This window comes from Pongo pygmaeus, chromosome 15 (assembly GCF_028885625.2).
Source record: "Pongo pygmaeus isolate AG05252 chromosome 15, NHGRI_mPonPyg2-v2.0_pri, whole genome shotgun sequence".
Taxonomy (NCBI): Eukaryota; Metazoa; Chordata; class Mammalia; order Primates; family Hominidae; genus Pongo; species Pongo pygmaeus.
This window is the reverse complement of record NC_072388.2, coordinates 23,983,062-23,990,994: the sequence shown is the minus strand read 5'-3', so window position 1 is coordinate 23,990,994 and position 7,933 is coordinate 23,983,062. Positions and strand designations below refer to the sequence as shown.

Below are 7,933 nucleotides of genomic sequence, written 5' to 3'. Positions count from 1 at the left end.
AGTGGGGTGGATCACTTGAACACAGCCTAGGCAACATGGTGAGACCCCATCTCTACCAAAAAATACAAAAACTAGCCAAGTACAGTGGTGAATGCTTGTAGTCCCAGCTACTTGGGAAGCTGAGGTGGGAGGATCGCTTGACACTGGGAGGTCAAGGCTGCAGTGAGCTGAGATTGCACCACATCACTCCAGCCTGGGCAACAGAGTGAGACTCTGTCTCAAAAAAAAAAAAAAAAAAAGAGTTCATGATAAGTAACATTTCTTCAATTTGACCTGATGTGTATTGAAGAAAACCAGCATCTGAGGCCCATGGAGAAAGAAAAAGAATAAACTTGGACAAAGAAACAGACGTGCATAAAGGGAAGACAATGGAAAGAGACACAAGGAGTAAATGGCCATCTACAAGAAGAGAGGCTTGGACAGATTCTCTCTGCTCAGCCCTCAGAGGGAACCAACCCTACTGACACTTTGATTTCAGACTTCTAGCCCCTGGTGTCATGCAGAAATGGGATTTAGTTACGAAGTTTACAGTTTTCCAGAGGAAAGACAGCCTGGAAAGTCAGACCCCAGTTCTTTGTGTTCTAGAATCCTTTCAAATTTACTCAGGATTTTCACTGCTCTTTCTATCACCTAAGGACATCAGTGGTGAATACGGCAGGCTAGAGACTGACTTCCAAGACCAGGTGACAAGCGCTATACATCAGCTAAAGGAAGACAGGAGCACAAATGGCATACAAATGCAATATCCCCCAGATGCCTGGAGCATACACATCCTGCTTCTGTTTCCTGTGGGGCAGAAAGGTGAATCAGGGAGGGAATCTTGAATCGACCGAGCACTAGTTTCCAAAATACTGCTTCTCATAACGAAAGTGACTGAGTGATCTTGGATTGACAAGCACTCATCCTCAGCAAAATCTGAGTTTGAGAAAGTATGCAGGTATAAAGAAACAAAGGAAGACATATTTTTTACATAGCTAAGTTTATAACAGTATAAATACTGTATGATTTTCATTTCAGTAAATGTGCTGAATGTGCTTGGCACTTAATTAAGAGTTGGGAATACAGTGATGCATGTCTCTCACGTATTGACTCATGACTGGTGCCAAAGCAGTTTAAGGCACATTCCATGCATCATCACCATCCCACACATCAGATCTACATGTAAGTTTCATTATCAATCCTCAGCAAATTAACAAACTGAGGATTACCAAGATTTTGCCAAGGTCACATCATTGCTGATTGGTTGGCAGGGATCAAACCCAGGTCCACTCAACTCTGCTGCCTGCCTTTTATTCACAAGGCCATAGGAAGTTCTGAGTAGAATAATATAAGAGAAGTAGCGAATTGTAATAAATAATTCAGTAAATGCCGTAAGAAATGTATGAGTAAAATGAAGTAGCAGTAGGGAGCAGGAATCACTACTACCAAAGGTCTCAAGGAATGTTATATAGGATAGTAGTATTTCTCTTTGCTGTTTTGAGCTAGGATAAGAGTTTTGGAAGCAATAAACAGAAAGAAAAGGTGTTCCAGAGGAAGGAAATCATATGCTAAGCCTAGGATTATGAGAATTATGGCTGGTGCAGAGAAGGTTGAGATGTGGTCTACTCAATGACAGCATACATCTGCCAGGCAGTAGGGAAACTCTGTTGGGGAGGTGGGCTGAGCCAGAATATGAAGGCATTGCAGAGTCATGCAGCTTTTAAAGTTTAGAAATGATGGACTCAAATTTGCCTTTAGGAAGAACTAACTTAGAAGAGTATAGAGGCTATATTTGGGAAGTCAAAGCATGTGATCATGTGATAGGAAGACTGAAGATGATGGGGCTTTGCAGTGATCCCAGGAGGAAGATAGGAGAAGCATGATAAATCAAGGCACCAATTTTGGAGTCTTTCCTGAAGTGGAATTAGCAGACTTTGCTGGCTAATGGTATGCTTGGAGGACAAATTAGTGCACACTTGAGAACCTTTAACTCATTATTTAGTGAGGCAGAGTGGATTGAGATAATTTCCTGTATTGTTTATCAATACAGGATATCTGGGCAAAACCAGCAGCAGTGTGGTCCATCAGTATTTTCATGAGATATTAGAGGGAGAATTGTATACAGGGAAATGAAAAGCTAGCCAAGGACCAGAGGCCAGAAGAGCAACATTTAAAAACTTAAGTATAATGGAACTCTTGGCATGTCTTTGCCAGAATTTATGCCATTCTTTCTTTAAATAAATGTTCTAAATATTCAAGAAATGTAAAGTTTTAGTGGAAAGAGTTCTGACGTAGTAAGGTTTTAGTGCTAAATTTGCCATTAATTATGTGACCTTTGACATGTCACTTAATCTAACTCAGACGTGGCATCCTGATCTGTGGAACTAGGAGATCTCCAAGGTCTCTCTTTCTTGCTTTCAAATGCAATGATTCTCACTCATTTCTTTAGAGTATTTTAATTGAAGTATATATTACATGATATTATAGGCTATAGTGTCATGTGCTCCTCTAGTATTAGTGATAAGAAAAATATTAATGATAATTCTAACTTTATGACTATAGAGCTTTCAAGCTTTTATAACTCAAAGTCATGGATATTTCTTTCTCTTTCTACAACTGAGAACAAATTCTATACACTAAAAAGATGTTGCAACAGACTGGTAATGAAACAAAAGTTATCGGGACTAGGTGGAAGTTTTCCCAAATCATCACTGTAATTTATTAACATAACGGTCATCATTAATAATGTCTATAAACAGAGACTTTATATAATATAAAAAATTTTTAAATTGAAAGGATTATGTTCTAATAAGAAATAACTTATGGATTCAGCTAGACATTGAATTCTAACAATGAAATCTCTTCAATGAGGGAGAGAAATGATTAATCCCATAGTCTTGCCCCTGAGCTGTGGCTCTTCTCATTCCAAGTATTGCACAAAATAAAAATGCTCCATTATCTTAGAGCTAATGCTCTTCAAAGAGAGAAGCTGTTGTTGAGTCTGTCTTACAACTTAACATTTAATAAAATGACCCATTTCTTAAAAGATGTTCCACTCTCTTAGAGCTCAGAGGAATTCAAGCGAAGACTTTACAAGGTGAACTAATGGCCCAAAGCATAGCCTTATGCCAAGCTAGTAAGTCAGAGAAAATCATTTTAACCTTCATCCAGAAATTAAATGGTTATTGATTCATATGGAAGATAGTGTAACCTTTCAGATTAAATTAAGAAATGTTGCTGAACACAATTAAAATTTTTCGAATGTAACGCTGTTTGCAGAGTGCATTTTTGACTAAATTCCATCTCTGAGGTTAATTACCATGTCTAGGGTCCAGGAATAATAGATTAAGTGGAAAGTTGGCTCCAAAAGTTAAAGAATGGGGAGAAAGCTAGAAGTATTCAGAAATGATTTATGTCTTACTGATGAGTTTGAGGGAGGCAAGCCAAATAACCACACCACTCTTCTACGCTAAAAGTTTTAAGCTAAAGTGGTGATATAAAATTAACAGGATGTTCATTCCTTTCAGTGGGGCTGAGGCAGCTCCAAATTTTTCTCACAATTAGGAATCACCTTATTCTTGCTAGCAAGACTAAAGGTATTAGGTTGGACAAAACTCATTGTGGTTTTGCCATTACCTTCATTGAAAGATCTGGAGGCACTCAGCGCAGGTAAAGAAGGTGGGTAAAATTGAATTATAACCTCTAAACACACACCCTGTCTCAAAGTGACAATGGTACTGTGATATTCTAGAAGGGCTAAAAATCGCTGAGGTTTTTTTGTCTTAAATATACTCTTAACTGGCTGATCTTACAAAACACCCAAATTAATTTTGCTGCATTTTTCTCATCTGCAAAGTGAGAGTGTTGGGGCTCATGCCTTCTAAAGTTGTTCCAGTTCTATAATTTATAAATAATAAATACAGACACAGACACAGACACACACACACACACACACACACACATACTTCCCTTAAGCTCTGTTGTAAGAGCTCCCACTATGACCCTGCCTCACCAAAGCCATGCTGGGTAGAGAGCATACACTTTTAGAAAACCCAGCTAAACTTGTTTTTACATAAATCACATTTCCAGAACAAAAAACCCAAGTATTTCACAGTGAAAACAGCAAAGAATGTACACAAGAAAAAAAAAAAAAGACTAAAAGCCTTCATGACACATTCAGTGAAGAGATGCCCTGGTAACTTTTACCAGTTAATTGATGCATAAAACGTTGTGAAGATTAATGCACATCAAAATCCAAACTAAATTGAATTTTTGACATTTTTGCAAATAAAAACCCCAAAGAATACATAGGTGCCTTTTGATTTGTCACAGCTGGAAGACTCTGAATCATGAAGTGCTCTAGGAGAGACCATTAAATAGTGTTAGATGGTTTTTCAGCGCGGAGGAAAAGTAATTGAAGAACCAAACTGTGTGTATAGACATTGCATTTTAGAGTATTTATCAAACAGAGATAAAGAGAGGTTTTTCTTCTACAACTAAAGCACAAAGTGTTGATTAGGAGGTCACAGGAAAATTTAATAATTTAAGTCTTTAATTTTTCTTATGGGGTTAGACTAAATGATCCTTGCTTAAAAATACTTCTCGTCTACATTTAAAAAATATTGGCCATCTAAGTTATTTGTATCTTCTGCTTATGAGCAGAAAAAAAGATTTAAAAGTCAACAACTGTTTTATGGGAATGATATTTGAAAATAGTGATATAGTATGGAATGAGCCTAGCAGATAAAATAAGAACCAAATTCTTAATATCAATTCAGTAAGACTGTAAGTGTGAAAATAACTTCACGTCACCTCATTCTGATACTCTTTGCTTCAGTCACAAGGGCAATCACTGATTATACATATACATATATTTGTGTGTATATATATATATTTAAAATTATTTTATACACATACCAATGAAATAAGCAAGTGTTAGCATTTCATTAAGCCAATGAGACTGTTTTGTTCTTTAAAAATAATATTAATCCTAATAATATGAATAATCAGGTAAGTGTAATGCCTTTGCAGTCAACATAGCACAAAGAACATGCAGAACAACAGAAGGTCTATATTGCAATCCAAACACATCTTCGTTGGGGCCACATAAAGAAGACCCTGTCATTAGGTCCATGTGTTCCCATGTAGTCTGAAATGCCCCAGGAAGAGATGAGTTGCAGCACATGAAATACAATTCTGCCATCCAAATAACTGGTTTCATCTGATTTTATTCATAAGAGTTTATAGGTATGCTTTTCTTCTTAGGTGGAATAATTTAACTTTTTTTTTAAATTGCTATTCGACTAGTAGACAAGGCTGACAAAGACAATACAGAAAGGGACATGCATTTGGTAATTCCAGAAAGCTTTTGTGGTTGTCTTCATTGTCCTTACTTCAAATGGTTAGCAGTTGTCAAAGTAAAGCTGTTCGCGCCGTAGAGATATCAAGATAAAAACAAACATGGTCTCAAAAAACTGACTTCCACATGGAAGAGAAGGAAGGAACAGTTTCTATTCTTGGAAGGACAACAGCACTTTGTTTTAATCAGTTGCAAAGAATCTAAAACTCTAAAATTCTAAATGAGGTTAATAAATCAAGAAGAGTTTAAATGAAAACAAGTTTCATAATCAGCTTGCAAATAAACACTGCTGCATATTCTATTAAGATTGGTCCCAAGGCTAAGGCAAGTCAGAACAGATTTTTTCTATATATCCACAGTTCAAAGCTTTTAGGTGGCAACAGACCATGAGAAAATGTTTTAATAAAAAATACCACTATTTAGTAAAAATGATAGCATGCAGTTAGAGACTAACAGAAAGCTCCTTTTCCCTGGAAGATTTTTTTTCATCAACTTCCAAAATAACTGTATTTTGACAATCACCTGCAAAGTAAGTCTAAAGCATCACGTCATATCCCATTGAAGTCATTCTTATCTCTCACTGAGCATAAAGTATTCAGTTACGTCTTAGCTCCTGCAATTAAGACTTTGACTGAGTTAAGGTTTCTCTAAGGACATCTGCCTTTGTCCCCTAAAGTTGATAATATTTGGGAAAATGGACAGTCTGCAACAACTTTCCTACAGACCTCAAGAAAGATTCCAAATTTCTACTTTTAACAAGGAGATGACTAAGGTGAAAGAGAAAAAATATAACTTTAGGAGACAATGATTATTTAAATTTTACACAAATTAGTTGTAGAAAACTCAGGTAAAACTTTGGTTTTTGTAAATGCAGTCAAGAGGTCAATGTAAGAAAGTAGTTGCAGTCACCCAAAGAGAGACTGATTATAAAATGAAAAGAAACATTGATCACTGAAGCTTGTAATCATAATACTTAAAATGGGAGAAAAAGAAAAACCTATGAAAAAGATCATGAACAAACAGTAAGAGATACAAGTCTGGAAAAATTAAGAAGGTGAGGAACTAATCAATTTTATCAAACACTACAGACATCTAGATAAGACTAGGGATAAACAGCATCCATTGGATTTTGCATGTTGGGGGCATATTGGTGACCCTAGCAAACGCTATTTCAACGGAAAGTCATTGTAGTGAATCGAGAGGAAAGTGAGAAGTGAAGAGTTGAAAACAGTATCCATGTTCTTAAGGCAAACCTGATGTACTAGGTAATTATGCATACTCCAAAGGCAGAGACCTGCGTAGACCTGCGTAGACCTGCGTTTTAATCCATGCTCGCACATTTGAGATTAGACCTTGAGAAAGTTACCTAACATCAAGGAACCACAGCTTTTTGTCTTTACAATTTGGGATAGTAATAGTATCTCCCAAGGATTTGTGAAAATAAAACGAGATGTTATATATGATTAGCTAAAATAGCACCTGGCATATAGTAAACACTCAACAAATGTCACTATTATTTTGAGAAGAGAGACATAAAGTCAAGTGAACAGTTTTTGTGCCCTTTGTGACTTTGTTTTAGAATTGATGTTGGTAGGTATGTATGTGTGCATGGATATTTTAGATAGGAAAAACTTGAGCACAGTTGTAGGCTAAGGAAAATCAGCCAGTAAATAAACAAAAAGAGATGCTTGAATTCTGCTTCAGGAGAGACATTTCTGTATTTGGAAAATATAATTTCAAAAGCCTTCTGGGGACAAGTGAGATCCTCTGGGCAGAGATGTGGCTGGTACGAAGACATCAGAAAAGGAGGAAGATGCTTTAAATGGAATGAGAGGAAGAAAGTATGTTGTTAATACCAAACATAGACCCTGAGTCAGAAACTTAGATACAAGGAGTTTATTGAAAGGTGGTTCCAGGGAGCAGGAATAAGGGACCACAGATGTTGAAACTAGGAAGGAAGAAAAACCAATATATTGCTGCATCTCAAATTTCCACCTGAAGATGGAAAAAAAAATAACCAATAAGCATTAATTGATCATCCTCCATCCCCCATTGGTAGAGCCTCGCCCAGAGGGCATGAATACCCTCACATTTCAGATGTGCTTGCATATGCCCTGAATAGGCACCATCAGCATCCCATGGTGCAGAGTCAATGAAGGCTTGAAAGATATTTTGGTGCGTGCTTGAGAAAAGATACTGTCAGTTCAAGCTATACTGAAGCTTACACAGAATTAATTTGATAGAGCTATATATAACTGGAATCAGAGATGAGGTCAAGAAAATGTGAGTTAGTGAACAAGAGTCATATGATACAGTTCACTCTTTGCTGTGTTCCTGCCTTTCATTAAGTCCAGTCTTTAATTGAGTCGTCTAGTTCCTGACCTTCAAATCACTTAGTAGAGGGCAGTTAGTGAAACAAGACACAATTCCCCCCCTTTTCCAATGCAATTGATCACCAAGTCTTAATTGATCTTTATCATCTCTTGTCTTTATCACCTATTTTAAATTTCTCTCATGCTAAGCCTTCAGCTAATCTGGCTGCTTGCCTATGGGGGTGATGCAGACTTTCACTACTGAAGGGTCTGAGCCCTCATT

General features: G+C 36.9%; 1 non-coding gene across 1 annotated transcript; it reads left to right on the top strand.

Annotated features, from left to right (window-relative positions):
• Positions 1–241: 241 nt before the first annotated feature.
• On the top strand, positions 242–306 carry LOC129013441 (small nucleolar RNA SNORD37). The gene has a single exon (XR_008493917.1). It is a non-coding gene; the product is annotated as a small nucleolar RNA SNORD37 (small nucleolar RNA).
• The last annotated feature ends 7,627 nt before the right edge of the window (positions 307–7,933 follow it).